This window comes from Anolis carolinensis, chromosome 2, assembly GCF_035594765.1.
Source record: "Anolis carolinensis isolate JA03-04 chromosome 2, rAnoCar3.1.pri, whole genome shotgun sequence".
NCBI classification, from domain to species: Eukaryota; Metazoa; Chordata; class Lepidosauria; order Squamata; family Dactyloidae; genus Anolis; species Anolis carolinensis.
This window is the reverse complement of record NC_085842.1, coordinates 26,086,373-26,106,360: the sequence shown is the minus strand read 5'-3', so window position 1 is coordinate 26,106,360 and position 19,988 is coordinate 26,086,373. Positions and strand designations below refer to the sequence as shown.

The 19,988-nt window shown below is 40.8% G+C and overlaps 1 protein-coding gene across 1 annotated transcript in view; it reads left to right on the top strand.

Moving 5' to 3' along the window:
* The first annotated feature begins 698 nt into the window (after nt 1-698).
* LOC100560903 (regulator of G-protein signaling 2) overlaps nt 699-19,988 on the top strand; it is a 57,521-nt gene continuing 38,231 nt past the window's right edge. The window contains exon 1 of the mRNA XM_016991839.2: nt 699-1,043. The gene's annotated coding sequence lies outside the window, so the exon portion shown is untranslated. The remainder of the gene's footprint in view (nt 1,044-19,988) is intronic.

The following is a 19,988-nucleotide window of genomic DNA, read 5'->3' as shown; positions in this document are numbered from 1 at the left end:
CTTCAGGAACACGGCCAGCAACCCAGTGACAACACACAAAATCTTTTTTTAATTTTTTTAAAATTATTTTAGAACTTATAACAGACATTCATGAAAGTGAAAGAAGAATTTAAAAAAAAATACACACACAAAACCTAACCTTTCACTAGAAGCCAATACAGTGGAGTCTTGCTTATCTAACCTTGGCTTATCCAACATTCTGTATTATCCAACGCAGTCTGCCTTTTAATAGTCAATGTTTTTGTAATCAATATTTTCAATACATTGTGATGTTTTGGTGCTAAATTCATAAATACAGTAATTACTACATAACGTTACCTTATATCAAACTGCTTCTTCTGCCAATTTGTTGTAAAACATGTTTTGGTGCTTAATTTGTAAAATCATAATGTAATTTGACGTTTAATAGGCTTTTCCTTAAACCCTCCTTATTATCCAACATTTTTGCTTATCCAACGTTCTGCTGGCCCGTTTATGTTGGATAAGCGAGACTCTACTGTACGTCTAAACTGAAGCTGTTGTACTTTGCCCATATCATGAGAAGACATGACTTACTAGAAAGGATGATAACGCTTCTCCTTTTCATGTTCGATGGATATAAAGCAGTGTTTGACACAATCACTAAGTTTCCTAATTACGCAGTGAAGTCTTCTGATACTGGAAAGGAAAAAACTTAACAACAAATGTGTAGGAGATGATGCAGAGTTGCAGACACACATTTCCGATGTGTCACAAACAGCAGCCCTGTGCTGTCCCTTCCTTGGTGCGCAATCCAAGGCCACCCACATGCCCAAATCCCTCCCTCTCTACACCCTGAAGGGCACTGGCCTGCCACTCCCTGCAAGGAGGCAGGGAAAGAGAGAAAGAGAAAAAGCAAGGAAGGAAGGAAGGGAAAGAGAGAGACAGGCGGAGAGAGAAGGAGGGAGGGATCAGCTTGGTTGCTGCTGCTGCTGCTGTTCAGAGCTCCAAAGCCACAGCTCCAGAGAGGCGCACAGAAGAGGCACTCCGGCCGGAAAGTCTCTTTGCACAGCAGCCCAAGAAAGGTGAGCCCAAATGCACCAGTTTTATATGTCCTCCTCTTCTTCCTTTCTCTGCCTGCTTACAAATTAAACTTTGCCTGATTTGATGTTTCTTCCTGGCTTTCTTTTGCTGCATCTCCACTGGAGAGTGTATTCAGTTTGGCACTACTTGTAACTGCCACAGCTCAATACTATGGAGTCCTAGCAGGGATTGTTTGGGGGTGGCACCAGCACTCTTCTTGGCAGAGAAGGCTAAAGACCTTGCAAATCTACAACTCCCATGAGTCAAGAGCCAGGGCAGTTAACGTGGGGCCAAACTGCATTGATTCTGAAAAGGGAAGGTGTTTCTCCATACCTCACAACCTCTGAGGATGCCTGCCATAGATGTGGGCGAAACGTCAGGAGAGAATACTTCTGGAACATGGCCAGACAGCCTGGAAAACATACAACAACCCTGTGATCCCAGCCATGAAAGCCTTCGATGATAGATATTCTCACTGTCTGATACAAATCAGGAGAGAATACTTCTGGAACATGGCCATACAGCCCTGAAAACATACAACAACCCTGTGATCCCGGCCATGAAAGCCCTTGACAACACGTTTGCTGCATTGTTGGAGAGAAGAGGAAGAAAGTCTTATCTGAACAACTTCCCCATACATACACACACACACACATTTTAACAGGTGATAGTACCTATAGTGATAGTTGAAGGCAAAGAAAATTGTGGTAACTGTATAATGTCCTTAAAGATATGTATATAATAATAATGATGATAATAATAATAATGTATAATAAAAATGGAGCTCAGATGGCACAGCAGGTTAAACCACTGGGCTGCTGAACTTGGGCCATGGTATTAAAAGTGGCATCAAACTGCATTATTTCTTCCATGTAGATGTCCCCATGCAGTCCCCCAGTGGTGCAGTGAGTTAAACCGCTGAGCTGCTTAACTTGCTGACCGAAAGGTCACTGGTTCATATCTGGGGAGGGAGTGAGCTCCCGTTGTTAGTCCCAGCTTCTGCCAACCTAACAGTTCGAAAACATGCAAATGTGAGTAGATCGATAGGTACTGCTCTGGCGGGAAGGTAACGATGCTCCATGCAATCATGCCGGTCACATGACCTTGGAGGTGTCTATGGACAATGCCAGGGGAAAACCTTTACATTTACCTCAACAACAACAACAACAACAATTTTATTTTTAACCCGCCCTCTCTCCCCAAAGGGACTCAGGGTGGCTCAAAGCTATATATATATATCCTTAAACAGATAATAATACATATAAGTGGTTGAAGGCAAAGAAAATTTCTATTACGTAGGTGGAATCCTTTTACCTCCACCTATACCCAGCCACTGCACTTTATTACTGGCCCATCTTATTAGTGACCTCACAATATATTGCACATGTATAATTTACTGCTTTGCCTCCCAATTTTGTATTTGCACATTGTGCCCAGATATTGGTTATTGGTTGTTGTTGAGTTTATGCTTTTATGATTTTTATATGTTTTTATGTATTAATTCATTGTTACTGAAGGTATCTTTTGTTCTTGTATTTTATTGCATTACCGGGCTTGATTCTCCAAGTCCTTTCAGGGAGATGGGGCTGGATATAAGAAAAAGGTTGTTGTTGTTATTATTATTATTGTTATATATTCATACACACATGCACATTCTTTAACATATAATAGTACCTATGGTGATTAGTTGAAGGAGAGAAGTCCCTTTATCTGTACAAGGTTCTAGTATATATATGTATATATGCACCCTTTGATAGGTAATAGAAATGAAGACTGAATGATTAATTGAAGTTGAAGTGAACACTGTTATCTGTACATCATACTCAAATCATTTATCTAACAGGTATTACCTTTAACAGGTAATAGTAGCTATAGTGAATGGTTGCAGGCAAAGACAATCCCCATATCTCACAACCTCTGAGGATGCCTGCCATATGTGGGCAAAATGTCAGGAGAGAATGCTTCAGGAACATGACCATACAGCCCGGAAAACTCGCAGCAACTCAGTGATTCCGGCCTTCAACAATCCCCATACCGGCCCCTTTAAAAATGCACCATTTAACAGCGAATATGGTAATTAGTTGAAGACAAAGTAAATACATTGATTTTAAAGACTAAATTGATTCAAAGTTAAGAAGTCTATAATCCTTTTGTATCAGGTATCCGTACAGTCCCTGTGCAACTTTGTCGAAGCCCAGAGTTGCAAATCTCACTTCAAGTTCTTTTTGAATTTCCGATACTCTCCTGCTATTACTCTTTGATCATATTAAGATGCATGCCTTTTTCTTGTAATGTAAGCTGCCTAACAGAAAAGTACTGTATACACTCGAGTATAAGCCTAGTTTTTCAGTCCTTTTTTTAAGACTGAAAAAGGCCCCCTCAGCTTATACTTGGGTGAGGGTCCTGGCTGGCTTATATTTGGGCCAGCTTATACTCGAGAATATATGGTACATTTATTATTTTTCTCTATTATTATTGGTATTATTACATTTATTATTTTACTCTATTATTGTTGCTACTATTACATTTAGTTTACTCTATTATTATTATTATTATTATTATTATTATTATCAATAATCCATTTATTATTTCACTCTGATCTTATTATTATTATTGCATTAATTATTTTACTCTATTTATTATTACTTGTATTATTTCCTGTATTTATTATTATTATTATTATTACATGTATTATTTTACTCTATTATTAAAAGGATACATAAGCACATTTACATTGAAGAAGATGAGAATAATGATTTGATCAGAGTTGGACATTCATATCTTAAATTTGAGCTTTATGTAAATATTCAAAAACATTTAACCTACTGATGTCTCAATTAATGTAATTTTATTGGTATCTATTTTTATTTCTGAAATTTACCACCCTCGGCTTATACAAGAGTCAATGTTTTCCCAGTTTTTTTTTTGTGGTAAAATTAGGTGCCTCGGCTTATATTCGGGTCAGCTTATACTTGAGTATATACGGTATATTACCCTAGCATTTATTCAGTGCAGTGCTTATCCCTTCCTGACCCCTTTAATAGATATGAAAAGAAATCTTCTGCCGTTTTAATAAATTAACAGGTTTATTGTAGCATGAAATTGAGACAAAGTGCAGCTATTAGTCTTTAAGGTGATGCCAGATTTTAAAAACTCCAAAGAGAATGAGTCTCTTAAGTCAGGCAAGGGATGAAGGTATATTTTGGTCTATGGTACTGATAAATAGAGGTTCCGGTGGTGCAGCAGGTTAAATAGCTAAGCTGCTGAATTTGCTGACTGAAAGGTTGTCAGTTTAAATCCAAAGAGCAGGGTGAGCTTCTGCTTTTAGCCCCAGATTTTGCCAACCTAGCAGTCTGAAAACATGCAAATGTGAGTAGATCAATAGGTACTGCTCCAGCAGCAAGGTAACGTTGCTCCATGCAGTCATGCCGGCCACATGACCTTGGAAGACAACACCGATTCTTCAGCTTTGAAATAGAGATGAATAAAAACAACTAGACTTAATGTCAGGGGAAAACCTTTACCTACTGATGAAGATCAGGGAATCAGCAACTATTTTTTTCCAACTGTCTAGCAAAAATTGCACTCTTCCCTCCTTTTTTTACTACTAAAATGAAGGAAGTTTTTGCATGTCACTTTGTTCTCACACAGACCTTCCTGACAGGGTTGTTGTGAGGGAGGATAAAGTGGGAAGTGAATATCACGCAAAGATCACTGGAGGAGAAGCAGACTGTAAATGATAAAACAGCACCTAACTTAGAGGGCCTTTAATGATGTCCCTCATTCTTTTATTCTTCCCTTGCTCCTGATTTATTCCTAACCATGCCCCTGACACCCTTTCATGTTCTGTCTTGTTTGTCAGTCTACATGTCTTCACACCTCCCTATCTCCTTATCTAAGTTAGTTCCTTATTAATATTTGTTTAGTAAATGCCATGACTCCATGCTATGGATTCCTGGGATTTGTAGTTTTGTAAGCAAACATTTTGTGAGCCGCCGGTGGTGCAGCGGATTAAACCTCTGAGCTGCTGAACTTGCTGACCAAAAGGTTGGTGGTTTGAATCCGAGGAGCGGGGTGAGCTCCTGCTGTCAGCCCCAGCTTCTGCCAACCTAGCTGTTTGAAAACGTGCAAATCTGAGTAGATCAATAGGTACTGCTCTGGCAGGAAAGTAACAGCTCTCCATGCAGTCATGCCAGCCACATGACCTTGGAGGCATCTACAGACAACACCAGCTCTTTGGCTTAGAAATAGAGATGAGCACCACCTAAGCTGCTGAACTTGCTGGCCAAAAGGTAGCCGGTTTGAATCCGGGGAGTGGGGTGAGTTCCCGTTGTTAACCCCAGCTTCTGCCAACCTAGCAGTTCGAAAACATGCAAATGTGAGTAGATCAATAGGTACTGCTCTGGCAGGAAAGTAACAGAGCTCCATGCAGTCATGCCGGCCATATGACCTTGGAGGCATCTACGCACAACACCGGCTCTTCGGCTTAGAAATGGAGATGAGCACCAACTCCCAGAGTCGGACACGACTAGACTTAATATCAAGGGGAAACCTTTAAATTTACTTTAAGGCACTGAGACCTCTTTGCCAGAGAACTCTAATCCTACAGGAAAGTGCAACAGTGATGTCTAAAACCCTCATCAAACTAAATAGCCCAGGGTTCTATATGCTGGAATCATAGACTTGGCATCTAAGGCTAAGCACTTTTTGCATCAAACATGAATCGCAGACCAGCTTCCAATGCCTGCTTCTTTTCGCCTATTCTCTTGACTCCCTCTTAGGACAATCTTAAGCATGTTCATTGTTGTAGAATGCCTTCAAGTTGTTTCCAACTTATGGATACCCTAAGGCGACCAAACTATCATGAGGTTTTCTTGGCAGGATTTGTTCAGGGGCAAGGATTGCCTTTGCCTTCCTCTGAGGCTGAGAGAGAGAGACTTGACAAGGGTTTCCATAGCCAAGCAAGGATTTGAACCCTAATCTCCAGGGACCGGTGCCGAAACCACAACATCATCATGTTTACTCCTTAGGCATGTACTCTGGTGCAGTCTTTTGGTTTCCCTACAAATTGGCACCTATAACTTTATCCAAACCTCTTTGTAGGCATCCTCTCCCCAGCTTAGGCATCAGAGCACTTTGGCTTCACATTGTTAGAGCACTTTGGCTTCACATTAACTTCCATTGTTCCATGCTACAGATTCCTGGGATGTGCAGTTTGTGTTGAGGAGTTTTGATTTCTCTCCTGCATTTCCATGAACTACAGAAGTAGAACACTCTAGCAGAGAAGTCAAAATCCCTCGCTAAACTACCAATTCCAGGATATCCTAGGATGGACCCAGAAGTATATTAGGTACAGTTTGTCTTATGCATCCATGGATTCTGTATGCATTTATTCCACCATCCACAGCATGAAAATATTCAGTGTTTTCCTCAAAAACCAAACCTTGATTTCTCCATTGTATCCATGGGTTGGGGATTCTGGGAATTGTAGTCCCCCCACATAAACAACGTCTCCTTACTAAGGCTGGATCTACACTGCCATATAATTTGGATTATTTTCTTATATAGTCCATATAATCCAGTTCAAAGCAGATAATCTGGATTTTACATGGCAGTGTAGATCCAGCCTAAGTAGCAAATCCTGCTCTGAGGTGCTGAGAGTTTTCAAGGCTGTATGGCCATGTTCCAGAAACATTCTCTCCTGACATTTCACCCACATCTATAGCAAGCATCCTCAGAGGTTGTGAGGTTTGTTGGGAACTAGGCAAGTGGGGTTTAGATATCTGTGGAATGTCCAGGGTGGGAGAAAGAACACTTGTCTGTTGGAGGCAAGTGTGGATGTTGCAATTGGCCAGTCTGATTAGCATAATGAATGGCCTTTCAGCTTCAAAGCTTGACTGCTTCCTGCATGGGGGAATCCTTTGTTGGGAGGTGATTAGCTGGTCCTGGTTGTTTCTTTCTCCCACACTGGACCTTCCACAGATATATAAACCTCACTTGCCTAGTTTCCAACAGACCTCACAACCTCTGAGGATGCCTGCCACAGATGTGGGTGAAACATCAGGAGAGAATGCTTCTGGAACATGGCCATACAGCTCGGGAAAACTCACAGCAACCCAGTGATTCTGGCCTTGAAATCCTTTGACAACAAATCCTGCTCTGTTTCTCCCCAAGGGCCCCCTTGCTAGTCGTTTTTATATTCTGAGCATTCCCCAGTCTTCAGGATGAATGAGTTGAAAGCTATATTGGAGGCTCCTGGAAGAAAAATCCATCTCTGTTTTGCTCCCATCCTTTGCCTGGTGGGAGGGCTCATATCTTTTATGTATATAGACATGTTTGTATAGGATAAATCCGGACCGAGCCAGAAGTGGCCGATAATAACACAGCCTCGTGGGTCAAGAGCCCAGCTTCTCTCTTCCCTGTTTTCCCTTTCTGCAGGCACATGATTTACATCTCCCTCAGAGACATAAGCCAGAAACTCCATCCTTGACCTTTTACTCTCTCATGGGGTGTGAAACACTATTTGGAGAAGAATTAACTCTTCTTTCCCCCTGGCCCTGAGGAATAGGAAAGTTTTGAAGGCAACAAGTCAACTCAGGAGGGCAAACTAAGCCCAAGAAAAGCTTAGGACAGAGTCCTAAAGGGACGAGGAAACTTTGCTGGCGCCACAGAGCCTCCAAAACTGGCCATAAATGCATAAGGTTATTGCTGGAGATTGTTATTTTTGAGCTACTCGTTGGAAAGATCTTGACATGTTTCGCTCTGTGGTTGCCAACAGGCTAGGAGTATAGAAATAGATTTTTCTTTTAATCTTATTAATTTGCCATGATACATACAATATTACAGAGCAGCCATAAATCATAATTTGAAAGCATGGTTATATCTCGCCCTCCTTCTCTCCTCTCCCTGAGTTATAGCCATTTACAAACTAAAGGCACCCCCCATGTTACAAACAAGATTGGTTATTAGGTTGCTGTAAGTCTTTTGGGCTGTATGGCCATGGTCCAGAAGCTTTCTCTCCTGATGTTTTCTTCTTTTTCCAGAAGAGAAAGCTTCTGGAACATGGCCATACAGCCTGAAAGACTCACAGCACCCAATGATTCCAGCCATGACAGCCTTCGACAATGCAAGATAGGTTATGTAGTTTGTTTTTAAGTTGTAAGTCCGAACAGGAACATTTTAAAACTTTAACCCTAGCCAACTAATACAGGGAAGGGTTGACAACCCTGCGGTGTCTGTTTTGCTGTCTGTTCCCTGTTAAGAAGATTTCACCTTGCTTTCTGTCTCTGCATTTTGAAACAAGGAATGGTGATAAGCTTCAGGTGAAACACCTTTTTCCTAAGATGACTCTTTCAAGGATGAAATTCCCTTCCAAGAGGTAGACCTCTCTCACTTCCTGTTGTCCAACCCTGTTCTTAACTATGTGTCATTTGTAAGTCAGACGTTCATAACTTGGAGACTGCCTATGCTTCCCTATCAACTCTCATACTAATAAATAAACAGAAGAAAGGCCTGCTCCAGTGGAGCGAGCTTGCTCCATGAATGTTCAGCATTTACATAAATGGCCAGCCTCTGCCAGAATGGACAGAGAGTTTCATCTATGCGGACAATCGTACCATCACCGCTCAAGCACTGAGCTTTGAAAGGGTTGAACAGAAGCTCTCCAAAGCTCTAGGTCAGTGGTTCTCAACCTGTGGGCCCCCAGCCTGTCTCCCTATCAGAACCTTCTTTTCATTGGAGGGATTGATGAGGAACTGAAAAATATAGATTTTTAGATATATATTGTATGCACATCAGAAGCACTGGAATGTAGAAAAATCATACTGTCTCTGTACCAGGCACTCAGACACAGACACAAAGAAGTGCAGGGGTCTGTGTAAATGTGCAAGCTGGGAGAGGGGGGACCTGTTATCTATACATTCCATTAGAGGGAGAGCAGACTTTTGACAGGTCAAGAGTGGCCTCTTGATGGATCTCTCTTTTGGTGTCTGTAACTTGCTACAGGCTTTTAAGAGTGCTTAGATAGGAAAATGCTGATTGTGCATATTTATGCCCATGTATGTAAGCATGTGAAGTGACGTACTAATGACGAGATGTATGTAGAAGCATGTTCTTTGTCTGAAAATGTATAAAAGGCAATGTCAATGCCTTGATTGGGGCTCTGGTTTGCATTTGGAAGAGATTCCACTTCCAGAGACTCAGCTGAAAATAATAAACCGGACTTTTTGGCCTCTCAAAGGATCTCTCTTGGTGTTATCTCTCATGTCATCTATATCAGGATTTTTTTTTTTACTTAGGGCCATCCTGTAATTGGAGGTCCTACTGATGCAGTTTAGTTTGGAAGTGTGTGAATGCAGCAATAGCCATAGGCAGCTAACAGAGAGATAGCCCCAGAGCCGATTGTACTCTCCACCTGCTCTGATGTGAAAGGGGTCGTCCGAATTCATGCCCTACTTTTTCAACTGTTTTTACAATGTCCCAATTTCTCTCCCTTCATCTCACTTTCCTCCTTTGTCGTCAGCATACCTTAACTTTTGCAAACTGAGTTTGATGTTCAAAAAACATTTGCAGGGAAAGAGAACAGAAGGGGGAAGAAACAGGCCCTTCTTAGTAAGTAGAGGAAAAAGCAAACTGCTGCAGCCTTTCTGATCTTGTGTGTTCCTCCTTATTAATACTTTTTTCTAAATCTAATCTTCATTGCCACATGTACCACAGTTTTCATCTGTGTAATATAGGAGGTTATGGATCACTATTCCAGAACACTGCTTCTTAAACTGTAGGTTTCAACCTACAGTTAGCTCAGTGTTGGGGTCCCAAAAATTTGGCAACATTATAAGGTTTCTGAATGTCACCTAGTGGCCATTTTAGATATTTACATGAATCTGTTTCGCAATGGATTCTACAGGAGATGCTTCAGCTGTATTTCATAAAAAGACAAACCAGCCTGTTTAGCAAGCCTTGCATTTTATACCTATTTTATATACCCAGGGTCATGTAAACATTTCTAGGACCAAAAGAGGTCATGAGTGGAAAAGGTTTAGACATCCTGAGGACCCAAGCAAGTGGGTCAAGTTTCATACTGCAGGGAATTGTTAGCTCTTTCCAACACCTTATTGCTTCTCTAGGAAACTTTATTTTCTTATACAGTAGAGTCTCACTTATCCAACATAAACGGGCCGGCAGAACGTTGGATAAGTGAATATGTTGGATAATGAGGAGAGATTAAGGAGAAGCCTATTAAACATCAAATGAGGTTATGATTTTACAAATTAAGCACCAAAACATCATGTTACACAACAAATTTGACAGAAAAAGTAGTTCAATATGCAGTAATTCTACATAGTAATTACTGTATTTACGAATTTAGCACCAAAATATCATGATGTATTGAAAACATTGACTACAAAAATGCGTTGGATAATCCAGAACGTTGGATAAGCGAGTGTTGGATAAGTGAGACTCTACTGTATGTGTAGAAAATGGCCCTATATCACTCACATATCTCAAAAGTCTCCGGCCTTTCTCTTTCATAACCTTATTCCTTTAGATCAGTAGCTCTCAACCTGTGGGTCCCCAGATGTTTTGGCCTTCAACTCCCAGAAATCCTAACAACTGGTAAACTGGCTGAGATTTCTGGGAGTTGTAGGCCAAAACACCTGGGGATCCACAGTGGTTGAGAACCACTACTTTAGATGGCTTTAACTGGAGAGGGGTGGAACTGAACCTATAATCTTCTATTTTAAAAACATATGACAGCCAGGGTGCATCTACACTGTTGAACTAATTCAGTTTGGCACCAATTTAACTGCTGTGGCTCAATACTGTGGAAGTTGTAGTTTGGAGAGGCACTAGCACTCCTTGTCAGAGAAGGCTCCAGACCTTGTAAAACTAGAGCTTCTCGCCTATCATAGCAATGAGCCATAGTAGTCAAAGTGCTGTCAAACTCCATTTAATTCTACATTGTGCTTTATTACAGAAAATGTTTGGTTTGAACTGGGGACACTCAGGTCCAGCTGGCACATTGAGAAATGGGGAGATTCATGTTGTCTCACTGAAGCAAAAAAAAATGACCATAGGCTCATCGCTTGTCCTAACCTACCTTGAAGGGTTATTGTGAGCTCTTTTGTGCAATGGAGTTTCGTGGATAATGTTCTTTCATATCCTCCAATGTTTTGGCAGAGTATTTTTGTCATCCCACTCTCTCTGCTAATTTTAAAATTCCCCTGTTTCTCTCTGTACCTTCCTCTTCATGCTCAGCTTATTTTAGTTACAGCAAATTTAGTCTGAACTGCAAAATTGTTTGCATGCAATGAACGGTGGGATGCAGAACTGTGCTCTTCCTTGTAGACTCAGGCAAAAAGTAAACTGCATTAACTTGGGTATTCTTCCTCATCAATAAGGTTGGCCAACTTGGCCTCACTCTAATGTTGTTTGACCACAAGTGTCTCAATTGTTTTTTGTAAAATGTTGGTCTCTCACACTGAACTCTGTCCTTCCTCATTGTGAGGGAACAGGAACTTGTGTGTTTTTTATCATTGATTTTAGTTGGCCTTTTTAGTCTGCTTCCTCTATATGCACGGAAGATATTTGGTCTCTCCACCAGCTTTAACCCATCAGGTATTACTTGGAGACTTCTTCCATGCTTCCACTATGGCAGGAGTGGCCAAAATGCAACTTGCAAGCCATATACAACTCTTTAACATATACTGTAATGTGCAACACATGGAAATATGTTGGCTGGGCTCCTTTTGTTCCATTACAGTTCATATCAAATATATTTTTTCCAAACTTTGCAATTATTTACTGGTTATGTTTAATGTTCGTGGTAAGAAAACATATTTCAAAATTTAAATCCTAATTTTAATGCTAGCTTCCAGTGAGGCATTAAAGACATTTTGGATTACCAAAACCTAAATACCTTAAAGGCACCAGATCCTATCTGTTCTTGAAAGCTAAGGAGAGTCAGCTCTGGTTAGTACTTTGATAGGAGTCCACCAATGAATATCAAGTGCTGTAGGTTATATTTCAGAGGTGGGGAAAAGGCAAACAGAAAAGCCTCTGAGGATCTTTCCTTGAGAAAAACCTATGAAATTCATGCGATGGCCATGTCATCTTGTAGATACATACATAAGAGTTGTAGATATATACAGTCACATAACAGGATTGCTATTGCTTTGCTTATTTTTCTCCATGTTTTGACTACGTATTTACTAAGACAAATAAATATCACTGAAACATCCTATTTCTTCAATTCTAAGATGCACATTTCCCCATATAAACATCTTTTAAAATTGGGTGCATTTTAGAATCGCAAATGCTTTCTATATATACCGTAGAGTATCACTTATCCAACACTCGCTTATCCAACATTCTGGATTATCTAACGCATTTTTGTAGTCAATGTTTTCAATACATCGTGATATTTTGGTGCTAAATTCGTAAATACAGTAATTACTACATAGCTTTACTGCGTATTGAACTACTTTTTCTGTCAAATTTGTTGTATAACATGATGTTTTGGTACTTAATTTGTAAAATCATAACCTAATTTGATGTTTAATAGGTTTTTCCTTAACCCCTCCTTATTATCCAACATATTCGCTTATCCAACATTCTGCCGGCCCATTTATGTTGGATAAGTGAGACTCTACTGTATATGTGTGTGTTTGTGTGTGTGTATGTGTGTGTATATATGCTTGTGGTACTGAAATTAGTGTGCAATCAATGATGTCTTAGACTCAAAGAAATATGATATTTGTTTTTAACTCTCTTATTTGGCAATTGCGTTTAACATGAAGGAAATGAAAGTCTACATCTTTTTCTTAGATGTTTCCACAGTTCATTCTATATTAAATACTCTCAATTTAGTTCAAACACTACTTCATCAGGATTTTGGAAACATTTTGTAGACCTGTATGTGTAGTGTCCTTTGTGATTGTTGAAACAAATACAAATTAACAGTTTAAAAACAACATACTTGCATAAATAATATTGCTATACATATTTCTTAATGCTTATTATGTAACAAATGGGCATGCAATGATAACAGGGTTTATGTAATATTTGTTTACGTCTCACGGCTTTCAAACATCTGACGTTAATTGTATGTTGTTCTTACATTACATAAGTTTGGCTACCTTAAATCATATAGCCAGAATGGACAGAGGGTAGATCATGGGCCACAAACATCCCCCAAGGATTAATTTTGGAGCTGAGTAAATACAGTGGGCCCTTGGTATCTTTTGGGGCTTGGCTGATGTCCCTTTTATAAAATGGCAAAATCAAGGTTTATTTCTTGGGTGAAAAGTATTTTCAAGCCATTCATGGCTGAATCTGTGGAAACAAAATCCATGGATTTTTAAAATTATTATTATTATCATGTCAGAAGCAACTTGAGAACATACTGCAAGTCACTTCTGGTATGAGCGAATTGGCCATCTATAGAGACGTTGCTCGGGGGATGTCCAGATGTGTTACTATCCTGTTGGAAGGCTTCTCGCATTTCCCTGCAAGCTAGAGCTGACAGATGGGAGCTCATCCTGTTTTGCGGATTTGAACCGCCAACCTTCAGGTCAGCAACACAACCTTCAGGTCAGCAGCTCAGCCGGCACAAGGGTTTAACCCAGTGCACCATCCATGGAGAGGGAAGGCTCGCTACAGATATTCGTAACTCTGGGACTTTAGTCAACCCAAAAAATCTGAGCCGACTTATCCATGAATCAGTGTAAGTGTTGTACAACACAGGGCTTCTTAAACTTTTTCCACTCATGACCCCTTTTTACCTGAGAAATTTTTACACAATCCCGGGTATATAAGAGTATATAAGATAGGTATAAGAATTAAACATTTACTGATAATAAATCAGCATTTGCGAGGCTTACAAAACAGACTTTTTTTTCCTTTTTATGCACTGCAGCTGAAGAATTTTCTGTAGAGCCCACTGTAAACACTGCATGTTGTTGGTAACAGATCCATGTAAATATCTGAAACAAGCTCTGAGTGACTTTTAGTAACCCCCATTACTGTTGCCAGTTTATTCGTGACCCTGTTTGCTTTTATGTGACCCCATTTTGAGGTCGGGAGCCATAGTTTAAGAAGCAATGTACTGAAACTCTTATATTTATAAAAAAGGAGCCACTCCCTTCTCTGAGCAGAAAGGAATGAGTTGAGCCTGCCCAAGTGAACCAAATGAGAATCACTGACTATCTTTCTTATCTGTGTTGGCCCTGATGGTGCAGTGGGTTAAACCCTTGTGCTGGTAGGACTGCTGACTTGAAGGTTGGGTTGCTGACCTGAAGGTTGCCGGTTCGAATCCAACTCGAGGAGATTGCAGATGAGCTCCCTCTATCAGCTCCAGCTCCATGAGGGGAAATTATTTATTTATTTATTTCCAGCATTTATACCCTGCCCTTCTCACCCGGGAGGACTCAGGGCGGCTTACAACAGTTGGCAACATTTAATGCCAAGAACATAATAATAAAACAAAAACAGTACATATCATCAATTAAAACTATAATAATATATCATTAAAATACATTGTAAAACTTAAAACATATGTAAATTAGATCGATTTGTCTAAAAACGTAAGAGAAGCCTCCCACAAGGATGGTAAAAACATCAAAACATCTGGGCATCCCCTGGGCAATGTCCCTGCAGACTGCCAATTCTCTCACACCAGAAGCGACTTGCAGTTTCTCAAGTCGCTCCTGACACACACAAAAATAAAATTCTCTGTCACTGTGCTTTTTTGATGCCTGGGAGTGTTTGATCCCCTGAGTTGGCATTGGTGTTTCCCCCTTTCTGATGAATGACCCTCGACTCACCTCTGCGGTGGCACAATAGGTTAAACCCTTTTGCCGACTGAACTGCAGACCTGAATGTTGGCAGTTCGAATCCACGAGACGGGGTGAGCTCCTGTCTGTCAGCCCCAGCTTCCCATGCAGGGACATGAGAGAAGCCTCATACAGGATGGTAACACATCCAGCCGTGCCTTGGGCAACGCCTTTGTAGATGGCCAATTCTCTCACACCAGAAGCGACTTGCATTATGTTTTCAATTTGCTTCTGATACGATTTTAAAAAACTTTGACTTATCTATGGGTCATACCAAAATTCACAACTGTGGCCTCAAAACATGCTCTCGGCTAATATATACATGCGTATATATGGTATAAAACAGTGGTGGTGAATCTGTGGCACACATGCCAGAAGGGGCACATAGCACCTTCTCTCCTGAGCAAAACTTTTACCACATGAATTTTCTACCCAGAATGGAAAGTTGCAGGGCTTTGCATGTGTGTAATATATGTATTTTGGAGGTTCATCTCAGTAACAGTCTTGAGCTAGTTGCTGTTTCTTCTCATTTAGGAAGGAAGTAAAACAAACATCTGGATTAGACTTCTTTGGCAGTGGTTCTCAACCTGTGAATTCCCAAATGTTCTGGCCTTCAATTCCCAGAAATCTTAACAGCTGGGAAACTGGCTGAGATTTCTGGGAGTTTTAGGCCAAAACACCTGGAGAACCACAGGTTGAGAAGTACTGAACTAGAGTACAGCAAGTGCATCAGCACAGGGGCCAGCTTCCAAGTCTCCCATCAAGTTCAAATACTTTGGTATTTCATGTGTCCATTTTGAGAGGGACAACATACTGTAATACTTTGGGAATAGTTGTTGCAAGAATTGGGTTTGTTGCCAAGCAGATGGTCCAATTACCCAAGCAATGTGTGCAAGGAGAAAAAGATTTAATTTTTAGTAACTCCCGAGGTTTCCTTTTTCATCTTGGCAGGAATGAAAACCCAGGCAACATTTACTGCTGGTATTTTAGTGGGTTGCTCTGGGGATGCTCTTTTCTCATCTTTATTGATTCTCAATTTTAATAGTGTGGTTTATGTGTAACATTTACTTTAATGGTATTGTATTTTTAATATACAGGATCTATATGGCAATGTTATGTTGCACTTTTATATTGTAGCACTTTCATATTGGATGCATTTATTTTGTATGCAAATGGCATGTGGTCGAAGCATCAATAAGCTATTATAACTCCTTATTTCTATAACGGAAATGTGCTGCTCCCTCTAAAATTCCACCATAAGATAACCCTTTCCCCATATCCTTTACAATTTGTTTTTCTCAGATAAGCATGCAGAAAAATTGAACATCTTAGATCAATACAAATCCCCTTCTGTCTGGCATCCTTTAATAATCCCACATGATCCCAGGCACTAGTTCTCTTTATTTTGGTTTGCTTATTACAATAGATAGCATCACCAATGATTTTGAAATCTAGTCATCCAGAACCGTGTGGGCTGTTTAATTTCAAAGGGTCTGCTACTGTAAACAAGCAGTTTTAGGGTCCATCTACATTGTGGAATTAATGCTGTATAACACTGCTTTAACTGCTATGGCTCAGTACCATGGAATCCTAGGAATTGTAGTTTTTCAAGTTATTTAGCTTTCTCTGCCAAAAAGTGCTGGTGCCTCCCGCAACTATATCTCCTAGGATTCCAAAAGCATTGAGCCAAGGTAGGTAAAATGGCGTCAAACTGCATTAATTCAATAATAATAATAATAATAATAATAATAATAATAATAATAATAATAATACTTCATTTATACCCCGCCACCATCTCCCCGGGGGGACTCGGGTGGCTCACATGGGGCAAGGCCCAAACAATACAATTGAGCAAAAAGCCACAAAATACAATTCAATATACAAAAGATAAAACAGTAATACAATAAAAACAAGAGTTTACAACAATTAAAATATCAATCAACCAGGTACAGCTCTGTCGTGTGCATAAGTGGAGGAACTGCAGCAGCAAAATAGGAATAATGTAATAAGTTACTATACATAAGTGATGAGGACCTTATAAATTCAACCCTGTAGAAGCAGTCTTAAAGTCAGAAGGAGGAACTTAACAGAGAGGAATTACGACATAGTAGGGTTTGCCTAGGTGATTAGTTCCAAGTGAAGGGAGATTTCAGTGAGGTTTATTGCATTGAATTAATATTTCTAGTAGTGGGTTTGCCTGCGTGAGATGGTTTTTGTGTGTGTGTGTGTGTCAGGAGCAACTTGAGAAACTGCAAGTTGCTTCTGGTGGGAGAGAATTGGCTGTCTACAAGGATGTTGCCCAGGAGACGCCCGGATGTTTTACCATCCTGTGGGAGGCTTCTCTCTTGTCCCTGCATGGGAAGCTGGAGCTGACAGATGGGAGCTCACCCCGCTCCTCAGATTCGAACCACTGACCTTTTGATCAGCAGTCATGCCGGCACAAGAGTTTAACCCATTGCGCCGCCGGGGGCTCTGGTGAGATGGTGTGTTTTGAAACATTTGGGACATTTTCTAGGAATACATCTGAAGAATGGTATGCTTTCATGAGCCACAAATATGAGCCACACTCTACCCATTGTGGATCATACCCTTTTCCGTTCAGCTCCGATGACTCCCCGAATGAACGTCTGACTGATCAACCTTGAAAACAAACAAGCAAACTAAATCAAGACGTTCCTTGCCCGCAGGCTTCTGTTTTAAAATACAGGACTCAAGAAGGGGAAAAGAGAAATCAGAGCAAGAGAGAGTTAAAAAGGAAAACAGAAAAGCAGCAGTGGCTAAAGGGATTCCATTGTAATGCCCCATTGGGATACAAACATGTTCAGGCAGAACGGCTGCTGCTAGGTGACCAAAAACTTCTTGTCCCCAGTGTACCTGCGAGGGAGGCATAAAACATTCCTGTCCCCAATTGGCTACAGTTAGAGTTGCCAGGTATCAAGATACCAGCTGAAGCCTCTAAAAATTGCCCTTCTTTTCCAGATGTCTAGGCTGTTTATTAAAATTCCCAAACATTGCTGGAGGGGAGGAAATCTGTTGTTTTTTGTTTTGTTTGTGAGTTGCCCATTACCTAAGTTGTCTCCAAGGTGGTTCAGCCCAGAGGTTGTTTATAAAAATGTCATACATCCCAATCGTTCCAATTTCACATCGATAGTCCAAATTAAACTACCATCCCACTGTTTTAGTTGCTTTTGAAATGCCCTAGTTTCTCTCTCTTGCTTCTGTTTTCATCCTCAACGCACTTCACTTGCTGCAGACAGAATTCAAAGTAGAGCAGCAGCTTGGACTTCACTAATTCAGCATTGGGAAGTAAAGGGGAAGGTCCTTCCCAATAGACTCAGGCAAAAGCAAACTGCTGCGAGTCTTTTTCTAGCTTATCTGTTCATCCTCATGTTGGTTGTTCTGTGATGTTGCATGGCCACATTTATCCTGATTTTCCCCTATGAGGTGTTGGATTATATGGAATCACATTGATGAGGAGGAAAGTTTGTTTTCTGATGCTCTGGAGCAGTGTTTCTCAACCTGGGGGTCGAGACCCCTGGGGGGGAGATCATGAGGGGATTCAGAGGGGTCACCAAAGACCAGTATTTTCTGTTGGTCATGGGGGTTCTGTGTGCCAAGTTCAGTTCCATTGTTGGTGGAGTTCTGAATGCTCTTTGATTGTAGGTGAACTATAAATCCCAGCAACTACGACTCCCAAATGTCAAGGTCTATTTTCCCCAAACTTCACCAGTGTTCACATTTGGGCATATTGAGTATTTGTGCCAAGTTTGGTCCAGATTCATCCTTGTTTGGAATCCACAGTGCTCTCTGGATGTAGGTGAACCACAACTCCCAAACTCAAGGTCATTGCCCACCAAACCCTTCCAATATATTCTTTTGGAGTTCTGTGTGCCAAGTTTGGTTCAGTTCCATTGTTGGTGGAGTTCAGAATGCTCTTTGATTGTAGGTGAACTATAAATCCCAGCAACTACAACTCCCAAATGTCCAGGTCTATTTTCCCCAAACTTCACCAGTGTCCACATTTGGGCATATTGAGTATTTGTGCCAAGTTTGGTCCAGATTCATCCTTGTTTGGAATCCACAGTGCTCTCTGGATCTAGGTGAACTACAACTCCCAAGCTCAAGGTCAGTGCCCACCAAACCCTTCCAATATATTCTTTTGGAGTTCTGTGTGCCAAGCTTGGTTCAGTTCCATTGTTGGTGGAGTTCAGAATGCTCTTTGATTGTAGGTGAACTATAAATTCTAGCAACTACAACTCCCAAATGGCAAAATCATTCCCCTGGGTATTTGTGCCAAATTTGGTCCAGTGAATGAAAACACATCTGCATGCCACATATTTACATTATGATTCATAACAGTGGCAAAATGACAGTTATGAAGTAGCAACGAAAATAACGTTATGGTTGAGAGTCACCACAACATGAGGAACTGTATTAAGGGGTCGCGGCATTAGGAAGGTTGAGAACAACTGCTCTGGAGAGTGTGACACGGAGCAATGGATTCAAATTGCAGGGGGAAAAAAGATTCTACTTAAGTACTAGGAAGAACTTCCTGACTGCGAGAGCTGTTCAGCAGTGGAACTCTCTGCCTCTGAGTATGTTTGAAGCTCCTTTCAAATCCTTGGAGGCTTTTAAACAATGATGGATAGTCATCTGTTGGAGGTGCTTGATGGTGCTTTTCCTCCATGGCAGGGGGTTGGACTGGCTGGCCCATGGGGTCCCTTCCAACACTATAGTTCTATTATTCTAATGTTGAGAGAAGCAAGGGCAGCGGAAGGGAATTCCGGCCGTGCCACTTGAAGCAAGGCAAGGAAGCTGAGTGCCAGTGTTTCAACATGTGAGACTTCAGAATGGATCTCTGGTCATCACCAGTTTCAACAATGAACTGTTTTGTCACATTTATGAGTGATGCCAAATAATAGGTGCAATACTAGTTTGAGCAGGTGGTGTCTAAGCTATTTTTGAACAGACGGTACATAGGAAACAATTATACCATAACCACTAACTGTCCCAATTGGGCAGGGACGGTCTCAGTTAATCCCCCCTTGTCCCACTTGTTCAGCTGCTTTTAAAATCATCCCCTTTTCTCTCTCTCCTTAATGCCCCCATTGTCCT